Below are 18,554 nucleotides of genomic sequence, written 5' to 3' on the forward strand. Positions count from 1 at the left end.
TGTTATATTACTCAAAACTGAGAATGGACAAAGCCTAAAGAGATCATCCCCAAAATCAATTTAGCTTGCTGAGTGCATGGAGAGTATATGCTTTTGTGAAAATTGTGTCCCTACTTTCATTTTACAAAAGTGCAGATTTTAATAATTGGCAACTGTGTAAATTAACCTTTTTATACCCCTAGCTGGCAGATATCTGGTTTTATTACTTTCTGGTAGTGATGTACCGAATTGTTCGCCGGCGAACAGTTCCCAGCGAACATAGCGTGTTCGCGTTCGCCACGGACGGGCAAACACATGCGCGGTTCGATCCGCCCCCTATTCGTCATCATTGAGTAAACTTTGACCCTGTGCCTCACAGTCAGCAGACACATTCCAGCCAATCAGCAGCAGACCCTCCCATCCAGACCCTCCCACCTCCTGTACAGCATCCATTTTAGATTCATTCTGAAGCTGCATTCTTAGATAGAGGAGGGAAAGTGTAGCTGCTGCTCATTTGATAGGGAAATGGATAGCTAGGCTAGTGTATTCAGTGTCCACTACAGTCCTGAAGGACTCATCTGATCTCTGCTGTAAGGACAGCACCCCAAAAAGCCCTTTTTAGGGCTAGAACATCAGGCTGCTTTTTTTTCCTGTGTAATCTAATTGCAGTTGCCTGCCTGCCAGCTTCTGTGTCAGGCTCACAGTGGATACTGTGCCCACTTGCCCAGTGCCACCACTCATATCTGGTGTCACAATAGCTTGCATTTAAAAACAAAAACAAAAATTTTCACTGTAATAGATTGAATAGCAGTTAGTTGTCTGCAAGCATCTGTGTGTCAGGCCTACAGCGTGTACTCTGCCAACCTCTGCCAGTGCACAGTGCCACTCATATCTGGTGTCACAATAGCGTGCATTTAAAAACAAAAAATTTTTTTTCACTGTTATAGATTGAATAGCAGTTAGTTGTCTTCAAGCGTGTGTGTCAGGCCTACAGCGTGTACTCTGCCAACCTCTGCCAGTGCACAGTGCCACTCATATCTGGTGTCACAATAGTGTGCATTTAAAAACAAAAAAAATTTTTTCACTGTTATAGAGTGAATAGCAGTTACTTGTCTGCACGTGTCTGTGTGTCAAGCCAACAGCGTGTACTCTGCCAACCTCTGCCAGTGCACAGTGCCACTCATACCTGGTGTCACAATAGCGTGCATTTCAAAAACCCCAAAACTTTTTTTCACTGTAATAGATTGAATAGCAGTTAGTTGTCTTCAAGCGGGTGTCAGTCCTACAGCGTGTACTCTGCCAACCTCTGCCAGTGCACATTGCCACTCATATCTGGTGTCACAATAGCGTGCATTTAAAACCCAAAAACTTTTTTCACTGTTATAGATTGAATAGCAGTTAGTTGTCTTCAAGCGGGTGTCAGGCCTACAGCGTGTACTCTGCCAACCTCTGCCAGTGCACATTGCCACTCATATCTGGTGTCAGAATAGCGTGCATTTAAAACCAAAAAACATTATTCACTGTTATAGATTGAATAGCAGTTAGTTGTCTTCAAGCGGGTGTCAGGCCTACAGCGTGTACTCTGCCAACCTCTGCTAGTGCACATTGCCTCTCATATCTGGTGTAACAATAGTGTGCATTTAAAAACAGAATTTTTTTTCTTCACTGTAATAGATTGAATAGCAGTTGTCTGCAAGCGTCTGTGTGTCAGGCCAACAGTGTGTACTCTGCCAGTGCACAGTGCCACTCATATCTGGTGTCACAATAGCGTGCATTTAAAACCCAAAAACTTTTTTCACTGTTATAGATTGAATAGCAGTTAGTTGTCTTCAAGCGGGTGTCAGGCCTACAGCGTGTACTCTGCCAACCTCTGCCAGTGCACATTGCCACTCATATCTCGTGTCACAATAGTATGCATTTAAACTTTTTTCACTGTTATAGATTGAATAGCAGTTAGTTGTCTTAAAGAGGGTGTCAGGCCTACAGCGTGTAATCTGCCAACCCCTGCCAGTGCACATTGCCACTCATATCTGGTGTCACAATAGCGTGCATTTAAAAAAAAAAAAATGTTTTTCACTGTTATAGATTGAATAGCAGTTAGTTGTCTTTAAGCGGGTGTGTCAGGTCTACAGCGTGTACTCTGCCAACCTCTGCCACTGCACAGTGCCACTCATATCTGGTCTCACAGTAACTTGCACGCATAGTACCACTAATCAAAAAAAAAATGACAGGAAGAGGCAGGCCACCCCGCAGGGGCCGTCATGGTCGTGGGGCTGTGATTGCCTTTTGCCCTATAATAATGCCCAATTTTCAGAGGCCATGTACCCTGAACTGGAAAAGTTCTGAGGACATAGTTGACTGGCTAACATAGGACACCCAATCTTCTACAGCTTCCGCTCGGAACCTTGATGCACCATCCTCCTCCAGCTTAGCTTCGGGCACCTCTCAAGATACCACTCACCCGCCTGCCGCCACCACCAACACTAGCACCACAGCCGCTTCACTTTATCTGTCAGAGGAGTTATTTACACATCCGTTTGAAGAAATGAGTGATGTGCAACCATTATTGCCAGAGGATGTAGATAACAGGGATATGTCTCAGTCAGGCAGCATTACACACATGGATGTACAGTGTGATGATGATGATGTTGTACCCGCTGCTGCTTCCTTTGCTGAGTTGTCAGATACAAGCGGTTGATGATGACGATGCGTCCATAGATGTCACGTGGGTGCCCGCTCGGCAAGAAGAAGAACAGGGCGAAAGTTCAAATGGGGAGACAGAGAGGAGGAGGAGACGAGTTGGAAGCAGGGGGAGGTCGTCGCAAGGAGCTAGTGGCACAGTCAGACAGCATGCATCGGCACCCGGGGTCAGCCTGACAGCACGCCAATCAACGCATGCTGTGTCCACCACCAGAATGCCGTCATTGCAGAGCTCAGCAGTGTGGATTTTTTTTTGTGTGTCTGCCTCTGACAACAGCGATGCCATTTGCAAACTGTGCCAAAAGAAACTGAGTCGTGGAAAGTCCAACACCCACCTAGGTACAACTGCTTTGCGCAGGCACATGATCGCACATCACAAACGCCTATGGGATCAACACATGAGTACAAGCAGCACACAAACTCAACACCCAAGCCGCCATCCTCCTCCTGGTTCAGCATCTTCAGCCCCGTCAACCACTGCTGTCCTTCTTGCCCCCTCTCAACCATCCGCCACTCCGTCTACCGCCTTGAGCAGTTCCCGCTCATCTGCCCACAGTCATGTGTCTGTCAAGGACATGTTTGAGCGTAAGAAGCCAATGTCACCAAGTCACCCCCTTGCCCAGCGTCTGACAGCTGGCTTGTCCGAACTATTAGCCCGCCAGCTTTTACCATACAATCTGGTTGAGTCTGAGGCGTTCAAAAAATTTGTAGCTATTGGGACACCGCAGTGGAAGGTACCCGGCCGGAATTTCTTTTCACAAAAGGCAATCCCCAACTTGTACTCGATTGTGCAAAAGGAAGTCATGGCATGTCTGGCACACAGTGTTGGGGCAAGGGTCCATCTGACCACTGATACCTGGTCTGCAAAGCATGGTCAGGGCAGGTATATCACCTACACTGCACATTGGGTAAACCTGCTGACGGCTGACAAGCAAGGAATGCGTGGCATTGCAGAGGAGTTGGTGACACCGCCACGAATTGCAGGCAGTCCTGCTGCCACCTCCTCTACTCCTCCTACTCCATCCTCTTCCATAACCTCCTCGGATGAGTCCGCTTGTGCCGCTGCTTCTTGCTCCACATCAACGGCACCCCCCCAGCTCCCCAGGTACTATTCCACATCCCGGATACGGCAGTGTCACGCCGTCTTGGGTTTGACTTGCTTGAAAGCAGAGAGTCACACCGGACAAGCACTCCTGTCCGCCCTGAACGCACAGGTGGAAAAGTGGCTGACTCCGCAGCAACTGGATATCGGCAAAGTGGTGTGTGACAACGGAAAAAATTTGATAGCGGCATTGAAGTTGGGCAAGTTGACACATGTGCCGTGCATGGCACATGTGTGTAATCTGATCGTACAACGCTTTGTGCATAAGTACAAAGGCTTACAGGACGTCCTGAAGCAGTCCAGGAAGGTGTGTGGCCATTTCAGGCGTTCCTACACGGCCATGGCTCACTTTGCCGATATCCAGCGGCGAAACAACATGCCAGTGAGGCGCTTGATTTGCGACAGCCCTACACGTTGGAATTCAACACTCCTAATGTTCGACCGCCTGCTCCAACAAGAAAAAGCTGTTAATGAATATTTGTATGACCGGGGTGCTAGGACAGCCTCTGGGGAGCTGGGAATTTTTTTGCCACGTTACTGGACGCTCATGCGCAATGCCTGTAGGCTCATGCGTCCTTTTGAGGAGGTGACAAACCTAGTCAGTCGCAGTTGTGTGTGTGCGTGTGTATGGCTGTCTGCCTGTGTGTGTGTGTGTGTAACAGGGTGAAGATTTCTTGCACATGGGTGTGACAGGGTGAAGATTTCTTGCACAGGGCGCCCAAAGGCCTAAGGCTGGCCCTGCGCATGGGTCAGTGGCTCTGCACCAGACTTCCCTCCAATTGATCAAAGTTAAAGGATTTCAAGTGGACTGATTATAATTACAGGGCCTCTAAAGAGTCCTGTATTGTTATTTGTCGTCACTACCTTCCCGCGTCGGGAGTGGGTCATTTGCGCCCCTGCTGCCTTCCTTGCATGTGGTAGCTGTTTGTCAGGGATTTGTCAATCCATATCTGCCAAGTGACCCTATGTAGGGGTAACAGTCCCTATTCTGCTCTGTGTCAGTGTGTATCATGGTCTCTGTGGACAGGGAACAGTGTCTATTCTGCTCTGTGTCAGTGTGTATCAGGGGTTTTGAGGACAGGTGTCAATCCATATCTGCCAAGTGACCCTATGTAGGGGGAACAGTCCCTATTCTGCTCTGTGTCAGTGTGTATCATGGTCTCTGTGGACGGTAAACAGTCTCTATTCTGCTCTGTGTCAGTGTGTATCATGGTCTCTGTGGACAGGGAACAGTCTCTATTCTGCTCTGTGTCAGTGTGTATCAGGGGTTTTGAGGACAGGTGTCAATCCATATCTGCCAAGTGACCCTATGTAGGGGTAACAGTCCCTATTCTGCTCTGTGTCAGTGTGTATCATGGTCTCTGTGGACGGTGAACAGTCTCTATTCTGCTCTGTGTCAGTGTGTATCATGGTCTCTGTGGACGGTGAACAGTCTCTATTCTGCTCTGTGTCAGTGTGTATCATGGTCTCTGTGGACAGGGAACAGTCTCTATTCTGGTCTGTGTCAGTGTGTATCAGGGGTTTTGAGGACAGGTGTCAATCCATATCTGCCAAGTGACCCTATGTAGGGGTAACAGTCCCTATTCTGCTCTGTGTCAGTGTGTATAATGGTCTCTGTGGACGGTGAACAGTCTCTATTCTGCTCTGTGTCAGTGTGTATCATGGTCTCTGTGGACAGGGAACAGTCTCTATTCTGCTCTGTGTCAGTGTGTATCAGGGGTTTTGAGGACAGGTGTCAATCCATATCTGCCAAGTGACCCTATGTAGGGGGAACAGTCCCTATTCTGCTCTGTGTCAGTGTGTATCATGGTCTCTGTGGACAGGGAACAGTCTCTATTCTGCTCTGTGTCAGTGTGTATCAGGGGTTTTGAGGACAGATGTCAATCCATATCTGCCAAGTGACCCTATGTAGGGGTAACAGTCCCTATTCTGCTCTGTGTCAGTGTGTATCATGGTCTCTGTGGACAGGGAACAGTCTCTATTCTGCTCTGTGTCAGTGTGCATCAGGGGTTTTGAGGACAGGTGTCAATCCATATCTGCCAAGTGACCCTATGTAGGGGGAACAGTCCCTATTCTGCTCTGTGTCAGTGTGTATCAGGGGTTTTGAGGACAGGTGTCAATCCATATCTGCCAAGTGACCCTATGTAGGGGGAAAAGTCTCTATTCTGCTCTGTGTCAGTGTGGATCAGGGCTGGGCTTTGAGGACAGGTGTCAATGTTAGGTGATTTCTGCCCTTTATGGATTAAAAGCAGACTCTGCATCAACTGTGCAATTTTCCATGGGAGTTTTGCCATGGATCCCCCTCTGGCATGCCACAGTCCAGGTGTTAGTCCCCTTGAAACAACGTTTCCATCACTATTGTGGCCAGAAAGAGTCCCTGTTGTTTTTAAAATTCGCCTGCCCATTGAAGTCAATGGCGGTTCGCGCTGTTCGCCGGTTCCCGAACATTTGCGGAAGTTCGCGTTCGCCGTTCGCGAACCGAAAATTCCGGGTTCGTGACAACACTACTCTAATGTATACTTTTATAGATTGCATAAACCAATATATCAAGTTTATTTGAGAGCATAAGTCCCCTTAATATCGCCTCTAACTAATAAATTATTTTATTTCAATTAAATTAATGTCTATACCAACTTCTTAACCATAACCTAACTCCTATATAAACATATTCCTAACATTAAACCATTTTTGCCATTTTTTTTTTATTTTCCTTCCACTCCTGCCAAATGACTTGCCATTCTCTCATAGCAACTTGAAGAATCTAAGCTTAACATAACCTCTTTGAACAGTTTGTTTCCACCTATAAGCTATAGCTATTTTAGTTGCTAATAAACAATGTATCATTATTGTTAATACTTCCTCCTGAGGTGTTGTCTGGAACATATGAAACAGATAGCTTTCTGGTTGCCACTTAATATCTACCTTTAATCCCATTTTAAAAAAGGATTCCACTTCCTGCCAAAGTGGTATGATCAATGGGCACTCCTAAAATGTTTGCAACAAGTTGCCTATACTCTTGTGGCATCTCCAACAAGCTGTAGATGTTCCTGGATATAGTTGAGCTAATCTGGAGGGTACCATATACCATCTCATATTTAATTTGCTGAATGCCTCCCAATGTGATAAGCTTCTAGAAGCTTGTTTCCTGATTTTTAAGGCCTTATACCAACTTTCCTGCGGTATTTGATTATCTAAATTTATTTCCTATTTTTGCATGTAACCTATAGTATCCACATCCGTAGATACTAAAAAGTGATAGCAAAATTAAAGAGCTTTTTTGTTTGGAATTTTCCCTGCGCATTTACATAAAAAAGGGGAGCAATTTATCTTATCTTTTAAAGTAAGCTTTTTCCCAACTTTATTGCTCTGCGTATACTGAGTCAATTTTAGTTCTCATGTGACTTTCCAAAAGTTTAAAATTCAATTCCTGAAGTTTAGTTTCAACCTTACTGAGTTCAGACGATATTATTTTTGATGGGTTTCCGTTTATTTTCTTCCTCCAACACCTTAAGCTCTTCTAAAAGTCGTTCTTTATCTCCATACTCTTGCTTCTTTTTTCTTGAACCCACCTGTATAAACAATCCCCTCATTACTGCCTTAAAAGCCAACCACTTAGTGGTGATATAGGATTTATCCTGAACATGTTCATCATAAAATGCTTAAATCCTTTTCCTAAACAAATTTATCAAAGATTCTTCACCCAGAAGAGCTTCATTTAAGTGCCATGTACTCCTGCCTCTTACAGAATATAAGGTCCTAAACGTAGCAATTACAGGGGCATGATCTGAACAAATTTTACTCCCCATCTCTACCTCAGAAATATTTTGTAATGTTTGTTTATCAACTAAACACATATCTATACGTGAATATGTGTGATGAACATGCGAAAAATAAGTATAATTTTTACCGGTCGGCTATAAGTTACGGCAAGTATCATATAAGTCGTACTTAAATAATAATGAGGCAAACTTTTTGCTTAAAGAGATAGCCTGAGAGAGTGTTTTTTTGCCATGTGCCCTATTAATATCTAATTTAGTATCTAATGTAGAATTGTAATCAAAAGTCTTCCCATATCGTCCCTATAAATTTTATCTTATTGAAAAAGCCAATCTGAATGAAATAAGATTGCAACTTCTTTAGATTTATGGGGTGAAAATGCATGAAAAATTTGAGGGTATCTAGACAACTCAACATTTTGCGGATTCTGTCTTCGTCAATGAGTTTCTTGAGACATATTATTGCTGCCTTTGATTTAATCAATTCTTGTTTAACTAATTGTCTTTTTATTGGACTATTAAGGCCATTAACATTTAGCGAAAAACACGATAAGTGGTTATTCATCTTATTCTATTATAGGGGATATTCTTATAATTATAATTAACTTTTTTATGGTACTTTTCATACTAGATATATACACCACAAAAAAAAAAAAAAAACATAAAAAAAAAAAAATATACAGTAACTCTCGAATATGAGAGTTTACCTGGGGATAGGCTGGATAATGCCAATAAGCATGCTCCAGTTTAAATCCCATTATGGAACATGTCGGGCAGATCTCCCTCCAAAAACAGATGCCGGGAACTATCCTGTATCTCAGTCGGAACAAATGTCCTTAATAATGTAAAGCGTTTGTTATTATTATTTTATACTAAATACTTTTTCCTACTATAATTATTTAGCGATATTAGATATACTATTTTCATACGCATAACCAGTCTACTTCATTTTTCATTTTTTTTCCCTTTCTCCCCCCCAAAGGGGCATACATATACAGGGTAGAGATTACATCAAAAACTTTAAAGTCCTGATCATATACTACCACACCGCTTTTAATCCAGAAACAAAAATATACCTGTTGTCTCTTTAAAACAGCTGGGACACAAACTGCACCAATACCCACTCATTGGATCAACAAATAAACAGTCCCATAAACCTAATCCAAAATTATTGTTAAACAATTCATAGAGCATGTATGTTAAACCATCTCAAAAGCCGTTTTAAGACATACCTCTGCCATAAAGCGCTTACATTTCTATTCTATTCTATATACATGCAAAAACTAGTATTGCTAAACAAAAACAAAATGATAACCTTGCAGTGATTCCCTAACCCCTCCTAATCACATAATATTAGTATCCCATTTCCCAGTAATTGTAAAATATACAAATATATTTGGAGGAAAAGATTTAGGAATATTGTTTTGTCCTCAAGGTTTTGTTGAGGATCTTCCTGCCATCTCCCATTCTGGTCATACACTTTGGGATGCGGCAACTTGTCTCGATGCTTTCTCCACTTCATTATCAAAACCCCATTCTTTTAAAATATTCTCGCCCTTTGCTGGATCTTCCAATACTGTCAACTTCCCATTCCTCCATATTATGATTTTTGTAGGAAACCCCCATTGATAAGCTATATTTTTATCACGTAGTACTTGGGTAAACTGGGAGAATTCCCGGCGTCTTGCCATAGTGAGAGGTGATAAGTCTGTATAAACTGTTACTACTTCATAGGGAGTGAGTAATATTGGTATCTTACGTATTGCAGAAAATAAGGCTTCCTTCGCAGTATAACGATAAAAACAAACAATAATATCCTGTGGTATATCCAACGTAAATCTTTTTTGGCAGTCTATGAGCTCTTTCAATCCCCCAACAGCTCTTATCCATAGATGGGAGCAAAATAGTACAAAGTGTTGTAATGTACTCCACAATTTTATTAGCCTCAACTGATTCTGGCACACCTCTGAATCTTGCGTTATCCCTGCGTGACCTGTCCTCCAGGTCCGCCACTTTGTACCATAATTTTCTATTTTCCTCCTCCAATTTAATGAATTTCTCATCAAATTCATTTTATGCTTTACTCAGGTCATCCGATTTTTTTCTCCAAGTGATCAGTACGATCTCCCAATTCAGATAACTCCTGATGTATACTAGTTATAATATTGGCAAAATCTTCCTTTATAGTTATCCTTAAATCTTGGAGAACTTGTTTTAAAAATGTCTTAGATATGTGCCCTTTATCTTTATTATTTTGCATGTGATCATACTCCTCCTCTTCAGTATCTCTTACTCCAGCAACGGCCATAGCCTCATCATCTTCCTCCTGTATTTGTCACTGCCGGTCTTTCTTTGCAAATCTTGTCGAATCCGTCAATTTTGTCTGTTTAGATGGAGGCGTTTTTTTTTAATAACAGAAAATAAATAGCAGACAGCAGATACCAGAGGCCCGCTTGCAAATAACAAAAAATAAAAAATAAAAAGTAGCAGATATCAACTTATGACTTGGGGAATTACCGGCGTCCTTAAGCTTCACCAACAACACAGGATTTCAACCCCTCAGTGACAACTCCTCAGCAACATCCTCAAAGCTTATTATTAGAGCAGTATTAAAGCAGGTTAGAGGGAGTTAAATACAATTTTATGGCAAGACAGGAGGCTTCATATTTGCTTTATCTTTCTTTACTGAACCTCCCAGCAGCAAAGGAACGGTTAACAGTAATTTAAAAAGCTCAACCAAACAGTATAACATATCCTCTTTCTTTGCTGCTTGTCTCCCAGGTGAGTCTACTCCAATTATATTGCTGTATCATTTAACCTTTAATACAATATTTCAATTAAAAAAATTCTTACAATGGTCATATACCTTTAACACTTTATTCACTTATCACTTTAACAACACTTTCTGTGAAAACATTTATGCTCTATTTATTTTAATTTCATTCTATTCAATCTTGGACTACTTTGTCAATTTCCTATTAAACTTTATTTAGGTGTTTCCCCTTTAAATCGCAGGAGGTTTTTTCCTCCTGCGACTCATTTCGGCTTTTTACTATTCTCTGTTTGTTTGCCGCGCTTCTCCCCGTGTTTTCGAGTTTCCTGTCAGAGCCGCGGACTGCATTTCCCAGGAGTCCGCGGCTCAGTTTCGCGCCCTCGCGTTACCCCGCCCGTTCGCATCAGCACTTAGCAAGTGCATTGTTTACCGCCCTTGGTAAGTACTTTTTTCCTCTTCTGTTTATAGCACCTTAAAGTGCTAATACCTTAATTTCTTTTAGTGATTTTTCCCCCTTTTTATTTCCTTCTCAGGATTTTTTCCAACACCTGCTGTATTATCATTGTTGTTACTAAATAAAGGAAGGCCTTGTGGGTGACCCCCACCATTTTATTATCTGCCACTTCATTATATTGAGTGTCTTTAATATCAATTCTTAAGGTGTTTTAACACCAATATTACTGTTAAGGGGGACCCCCTTATACAAATGCACTATAATTAAAGTGATACAACACTTTAATATAAATTCTTAAGGTGTGTTAACACCAATATTACTGTTAAGGGTGAACCCCTTATACAAATGCACTATAATTAAAGTGATACAACACTTTAATATCAATTCTTAAGGTGTTTTAACACCAATATTACTGTTAAGGGTGACCCCCTTATACAAATACACTATAATTAAAGTGATACAACACTTTATTACTACTCAGTGGTTAACCCCACTGTTTACTATCATAGTGGTACAACCCACTTGTGTATATTTTAGTGGACAACCCCACTAAATATTGAGTGCCGCCTACGTATTAAACTACACAAATATATTGGGTGACCCCCATCTATACTCTGAAATAATTTTGGGTGAACCCCATTCAACTCCATTCTTTCAAATTAATATACTTAACTGTTTGGCAACCGCTCTAAGACATACCATGTCTGACAATAATGAGCCCGCTATATCCCAGGTACTCAGAGCCTGGTTGGTTTCAACCATTGCAGATTCCATCCCCAAGGCGTAAGCAGCCTTTCATGAGAAGACTTCGGCCGAAGTCACTCCTACTGCATGTCAACTCTCTGATTCCGAGGACTGTCAACCCTCGGATCAGGAGGTTACACGCAAACGCCCCTGGAAAGGGGATAGTAGGTCTGCGGGCAAGGGCAAGGCTCCTGCCAAGTCCCAAAAATTGATTGCCACTTGCCCCGTTCAAGCTAACTTTAACCCCTTAGAGGGTTCTACTTCCCACACGGGAGACGGGGTTGACGATTATTTCCTTGGATATTCTGATGGGGACCCCTCGAGCACATTTCCAACTTTTGTAAAATGTGGTTACGCAAACCACTGGACAAAGAAATTAGGGCAAAACTCAGAGCCGAGTGCCCTCGACTGACCATTCCAAACAAGGTAGCTCACACGCCAGATTTGACCCAAACACAGTTAGAGAGTGGGCCCAGAGAGCCTTATGCTTACTAGGCAATGCTAATGTGGCCATGTCCACCGAGAGACACTAGACGGCACTGTACAAACTGGATACAAAATTAGCCGATCTGAGCTCCCGAGAACTGGGACCAGAGGCAAATGGATTACTGTTTGGGGACTCGTTCATGAAAGACCTTTCCAAACATGTAGCGGTGTTCACCACCCTAAATAAGGCCCAATCCTCCTTGCGCAGGGTTTTTCGTTCTCAGTCAGGCCATTTTTCTGGGAGAGCTGGACGTTATAGAGGCCGAACGAACAGCAGAATCGCCTTCACAGGCTACAGGCCTCGCCCCTCTGAAAACTATTGGCAATCGGGACAACCCCGACCCTACCACAGGCAACTATTCACTAATAGAGGGTTTATCCGGGGACGTGATCTGCCTCCCTACGCGGAAGAGCTGCTCCAGGTAATAAATCTCCCTTCGTTCAATGTACCTATAGCAGGTCGATTAACCAGTTTTTTACAACAGTGGGAATTACTTTCGCAGGATCTATGGATCCTACACACAGTCCAAGGGTTCAAATAGATTTCCTTTCCACCCCCTTCCAGGACACCCCACCTACACCACTACAGATGTCTGCAGCAGACAACCTGACACTACAAACCGAACTGCACAAGCTAGTAAAAAAAGGGCCAATTGAGAAATCCCCTTTCCCGCATACTTTTCTAAGCAACATTTTTTTGGTCCACAAAAAAATGGAGACCTACGCCCAATTATCAACTTAAAAAACCTGAATCACTTTGTCAGGTATCGCCACTTCAAGATGGAGGGCATCCATCTACTCAGGGACCTCCTTTGCGTGGGAGATTGGTTCTCCAGATTCAATCTCAAAGACGCATACCTCACAGTTCCTGTTGCTCGCAACCATCGAGCTTTCCTTCAATTCCTCTGGCAAGAGGAAATCTGGCCATTCACATGCCTCCCGTTCGGACTATGCTCCGCACCATGATGTTTCACGAAACTGATGAAACCAGTGATGGCGCTACTCCGATCACAGGGGATTCGATCCATCATATATTTGGACGACATCCTGATAATGGCACAAGACATTCGCAAATTGTTATCAACCCATCAGATTTGCTTACGCGATCTGGCCCATACTATAGGCCTACTGTCCGCCTCTATCCAAGCCATTTACCCAGGACCTTTACACTACCGAGCCATTCAACGGCTCAAGACATACTACCTACACCGTTCCACCTCCTACGATCAGTACATCCAACTGACAGACGAAGTTTGTATAGAACCTTATCTGGTGGCTTCACAATATGGAAGCCTGGAATGGCAAAGCCATCTGTTACAAATCGCTATTTGTAACTGGCCCTTTAAATGAGAAATTGCCCTGCTTCCCTGGATTGTGGAGAAGCATGTTTGCCAGCCTCCTGCCTCATGACTATGGCCCCTGGAAGATTGTGCCCCTGAAAACTTATTAACATTTATTGGGTGTGTATGGCCCTTTAAGAACCGTCTGGGGACATATTGTGACTTTGCTGAACAATACCCCTTTAAGACTATGTCCCCAGACCTGTAAAATAACTTGCCCCTGGCTCTCTCCCACTTGGTTCAGTAAATAGGGCTTACTGAACCAAGTACCACACAGGCGGACCACCCAGAAGTTAAAGTGTGCAGGCAATTTACCTCCCAGGCTGTGAGGTTACTGCCGGTTAATTGCCGAGCGCTGGGTGGCCGCCATTCGGCAGCCGAACACGTGGCGGCGGCCATTTTGGTCATTGGAATGCGGTCAGCGGTGTATGCTAAAGATTCTGTGGAACTAAAATCGGCTACACATTTTGCCGAACACCGCTGACCCTTACCTTCTTCCATACTGAACTTGCAGCTCCAGAGACTAAGTCCCGTTCGAAATGGGACTTAGTCGTTTTTTCGCATGAAATTGACCGACCGCACAGCCCAAATCTATGGAACTGTTTTGGGCAGGAAATTGTGCTTGCGGTCGGTCATAAAGGGACTTCCAGCTAACTTTTGATCCACTGGAGGGATTTGGCTGATTTTTGGAAGGGTTTATGTTTGATGTATGCTGAGTCTGAATATGCAACTTTTATTGAAATTGGATGTATGGTTTTAAAGTTACAGTGTGTGTGTAAAAACTGTATTTTTTTATTGTATGTAATAATTGGTTTAACTGTTTATCTGAGGGGAGGGAACCTGTGGGCTGTACTATGCTGTTATTGGTTAATTTCATCCTCCCCCTGGGAGTGTCCTGTGTGTACCTTATCCTAATAAAAAGCAGGCTGGGTGTTCCAGTCCTCAGACCTCTTCTGACCCTCAATACGTAGCCTTGTCTCGTTATTGGAGGGAACTGCTATATCACACTGGGGATTGCTATGCGCTGCATATTCCCCTGAGCTCTTAATCACTTAGCTCTTTTAAGAGCTTGTTCCGGATACGCTCTCCAGGAGGAGAGATCTTCCCCACACGGTCCTGAATGCTGAAGGTTCATTCCAGGGTGGAGGGAAGACGGCGCAGCTCCAGTTAAGCTACGGCGGTTGTGGAGCCTGCGGTGGTTGTGGTGTCGTCTGCAGTGCTTGGAGTCCTCTGAGAGCGCTAGGAGCATCCATCAACGGAGGGTACTCGGTCGGGGTACACGGAGCTCCGTTACACCATCTTCGGATCACAACCAGATTTCATTCTGGAATCCGATGCCAGTCTCCTGGGATGGGGCGCCACATGCACCCAAGGGTCCACAGGGGGACTTTGGTCCCCATCCGAACAAGCACTGCACATCAATTTTTTGGAATTGATTACAGGATCTTTCGCGATTCGCAGTTTCGCGAAAGACTGTTTCAACTGTTCACTAGTACTGCGCATGGACAACGTCTCTGCAGTGCGCTATGTGAATCGGTTAGGAGGCTCCCGATCCAAGCTACTATCCGATTTGACCAAAGATCTTTACCAATTCTGTCTAGAACGGAACTTATCTATCGGAATTGGTTCTCTCGCCATTGGAGAGATGTAAGCGACTGGCAATTAGACCCCCGCGTGTTCCACCAAATTCATTGCCTTCGCGGGCCCCTTACACTGGACCTGTTTGCATCCCGTCTGAATCGCCAGACGGAAGCCTTTATCAGCTGGCTCCCAGACCCCAGTCATGGGCAGTCGACGCCTTTCTACATCTTTGGCCGGAGACAGGAGCCTATGCGTTCCCACCTTTCTCCATGATCACCTTTCTCCATGATCTACCGGGTCAAAGCCCTAATAGTGACGATAGTCATTGTCACTCCACTATGGAGAACCCAGACTTGGTTTCCAACCCTGTTAGAATTATCAGTGAACTATCCAATTCTTCTACCTCGATCACCCAACATCCTCAGGAACCCAACAGGGCACTTTCACACACTCGCCCTTCAGGACCGGCTCCAGCTTGTAGCTTGGACCATTTCAGGGGATCTTGGAACGTCTCAGGACTTTAGGAGACAACTCAGGCTCTCCTATGGGACTCCTGGGCCCCAGGCACTAGTCGAGCCTACATTGCTGCATGGAAGACATGGGTCAGCTGGTGTTTGGAAAGGGACACCGATCCCTTTTCAGTACCTCTGACGATCATCCTAAATTTTCTGTCTACCCTATTTGATCAAGGCAAATCCTATCGATCAATTAATGTCTATAGATCCGCTATCTCTGCGGCCCATAATTCCATTGACAATGCGTCAATAGGGAAACATCCTTCAGTCTGTAGACTTTTACGAGGGATCAGGTTAGCCAGACCCCCTCTTCCTAAATACTCCTGTTTCTGGGATATCACTCAAGTCTTTTCCCTTTTAGAATCCTGGCCCGCTAATGAAAATTTGATGCTACGTCAACTTTCGGCCAAACTGGCCTTACTCCTATGCCTGGTATCCTTCCGTAGGGTCTCGGATATTCAAGCATTTGATTCCCACGCAGTAGTCTTCTCGCCTGAAGGCGTTAAGTTTCACATCACCAGACGAACAAAACTAATTCTTCCTCCGTATTCTACCCTTACTTTCCTAATAGACAGTCACTCTGCGTGGCACTCTGCATAAGGCATTATTTAGATGCCACCACCACTCTACGCCCCCCTACGGGATCCCTCCTCGTGTCTTATGTAAAACCACACAAACCGGTATCCGCACCCACCGTCGCACGGTGGATCAGATGGATACTAGCGCAAGCAGGCATTGACTCAAATTTTGGCGCACATTCAGTCAGAGGAGCAGCCGCATCCTCAGCCTTTCGCGCGGGGAGCTCCCTCTCAGACATTTTGTCATCTGCAGATTGGTTCTGAGAGTCCACATTCCGTACATTTTATTTCAAACCTATGACACATGCTACATCTTCTATCATATAGGAGCGTTAAAACAGCAAATATGAAGCCTCCTGTCTTGCCATAAAATTAGGGATTATTCTAGCTTTAGTGACTGCATAATCTAAATTTTATTAACAACAGGAGGCGAATATTTCCCCCCCCCTTCTTTATTTTCACTTTCTAACACCCGCCCAGGTAAGTTACTATGCATTCCAGTCTACTGGTTACACACACTTTATACACCATCTGCCATAGGTTCACGCCATAACACTTCTAATCTAGTGTTTGAAATATTCAATATTATATTCAAAGAGTAACTACAATTTGTTCTTAACATACATGCCATAAATTGCATTCACCTAGTATGAGAACCTATACTCTCACATCTTTTCTCTATTCCCTTAGTGTGAAAAATACCTACCTTTGTATATACGGCTCCTTCAAGCACGCAGAAGATTCCACATGTTGACTACTTCAGGACTCCAACTTAGTCCGCAGTTCATCGTTACAGTTTACATGGTTGACACAGACATATCATCGACCACAGCAAGAAAGAGGATATGGGAGGAGTTTGATGACATCATATAATACTGTTATACTATCTGATTGGTTGAGCAAATATTCGCCTCCTGTCGTTAATAAAATTTAGATTATTCAGTTACTAAAGCTAGAATAATCCCTAATTAGAGTTTTCCAAGGCTTTTTGATATGTGTATCTGTATATATATATATATATATATATATTTTCCTCCCTTCTGCTTCCTTACAGCAGCTTCCACTTCAGATCACCAGCTTCCACTTGTTTCAATTTGCAGCTTGCTGTGAATTACTGATTCCTGCTACAATGTTGCAACAATGTTACATACTGCTGTATACTGCTACTGCTACACTTGTTAAAGCATTTAAATCATTTAGCCTTCAGGCTTATTAGCTTTTGCAAACAAACTGATTTTTTACTCTTTTATATTTTTTTTGATAGCCCTTAGCCCTTAGCTTTAATATGTGCTTTAATGTATACTTTAATGTATACCTTTTTAAGCCATGTATATATATATATATATATATATATATTTTATTATTTTTTTTTGTAGTGGGCTTATTTCTGGCTTGGCTTAATTAAGCTTAATGGCTTAACAGCTTACGGACACTCCATCTCCTTTTGCCATTTGCCGGTCCCCAGTCTTCCGATCTCCGGTCTCCAGCCGGTCTCCAGCCAGCCGGCCACTAGAGATGTCCCGAATGGTTCGCTGGCGAATAGTTCCAGGCGAACATAGCGTGTTCGCCACGGACGGCAAACATATGCGATGTTCGGTCCGCCCCCTATTCTTCATCATTGAGTAAACTTTGACCCTGTACCTCACAGTCAGCAGACACATTCCAGCCAATCAGCAGCAGACCCTCCCTCCCAGACCCTCCCACCTCCTGGACAGCATCCATTTTAGATTCATTGTGAAGCTGCATAAATTTTTTTTTATTTATTTATTTATTTATTTTTAATAACAAATGAGCATGTGGTACCCCAACGGTCATTCCTCTTGCTTTTCAAGTAACAATTGTAAGAATAGGGTATATGTTAATACCCGAGTCTGCGCGGAGCCCTCCATGGGTGAAGATGGATTAATTTTTTAAGCGTCGGCTTTTTTCTTTTTCGTTGGGGCTTTAGCTGCACCTTAAGGATCACTAGTCCGTGGGTGCTGTATCTCTGCGACTGCTATTCAGGAGCCATAGATTACTGGGTATTGTTGCCAATGCTATTCAGGAGCCATAGATTGCCGGGTATTGTTGCCAATGCTATTCGGTGGGTGAGTCCTGTAGCCTCCTGGACTGTTTATGGTTGTTTGCAGTGCGTTAAATGGGGAGTTTGGTCTGTCACTGTGAAGCGGGCGTAACCCTTACACTACCTGATCGATACAACATCATACCTGATGTTTTAAAGCATGTTATTCAAAACAATTTAGGAATGTTAGGTGATTTATGCCCTTTATGGATTAAAACCAGACTCTGCATCAACTGTGTAATTTTCCATGGGGGTTTTGCCATGGATCCCCCTCCGGCATGCCACAGTCCAGGTGTTAGTCCCCTTGAAACAACTTTTCCATCACTATTGTGGCCAGAAAGAGTCCCTGTGGGTTTTAAAATTCGCCTGCCTATTGAAGTCTATGGCGGTTCGCCCGGTTCGCCCGTTCGCAAACATTTGCGGAAGATCGCTGTGGCAAACCTAGCCACTTCTGGAACACTGGA

The 18,554-nt window shown here is 43.7% G+C and overlaps 1 protein-coding gene across 3 annotated transcripts in view; it reads right to left on the reverse strand.

The window, feature by feature from the left end:
* Positions 1-18,554, reverse strand: part of KCNIP1 (potassium voltage-gated channel interacting protein 1) — a 1,074,046-nt gene that overhangs the window by 855,746 nt on the left and 199,746 nt on the right. The window lies entirely within an intron of this gene.

Source organism: Pelobates fuscus, chromosome 3 (assembly GCF_036172605.1).
Source record: "Pelobates fuscus isolate aPelFus1 chromosome 3, aPelFus1.pri, whole genome shotgun sequence".
In the NCBI taxonomy this organism is placed as follows: Eukaryota; Metazoa; Chordata; class Amphibia; order Anura; family Pelobatidae; genus Pelobates; species Pelobates fuscus.